This window comes from Lagopus muta, chromosome 6, assembly GCF_023343835.1.
Source record: "Lagopus muta isolate bLagMut1 chromosome 6, bLagMut1 primary, whole genome shotgun sequence".
Taxonomy (NCBI): domain Eukaryota; kingdom Metazoa; phylum Chordata; class Aves; order Galliformes; family Phasianidae; genus Lagopus; species Lagopus muta.
Genome location: NC_064438.1, coordinates 25488083 through 25488465, shown reverse-complemented (window position 1 = coordinate 25488465; position 383 = coordinate 25488083).

Sequence of the window (383 nt, the reverse complement as noted above, 5' to 3'; positions counted from 1 at the left end):
GGTGTCAGTCTGCTGTGAAGCTTGTGCCCAGGCCAGGAGCTGTGTGTGGGCTGATTCCTGGTACACACAGCTCATCTCTTCCTTAAGCAGAGAAAAACAGTGACACTTGAAGCTGAGCTCCCCCTGGTCTGGGAACACATTTATGAAGAACTCTTAGCCAGTGTGCTAGTCCTGACACTCCTTATGAATTGTTGTACTTGTTGTTTCTGCCCTTTGTTACAGATAACGTGTATTTTACAGAGCCAGTCATCTGAAGACATAGCCTTAATATTAAAAAAAAGTAATAGTATTTGATGCTATTGAGGTCAGTTCAACACCTCTCGAATGGGGGCTGGATTTTTCAGGCTACCTCAGAGAGAGCAGCTGGCCAGGGCTGAGATTCA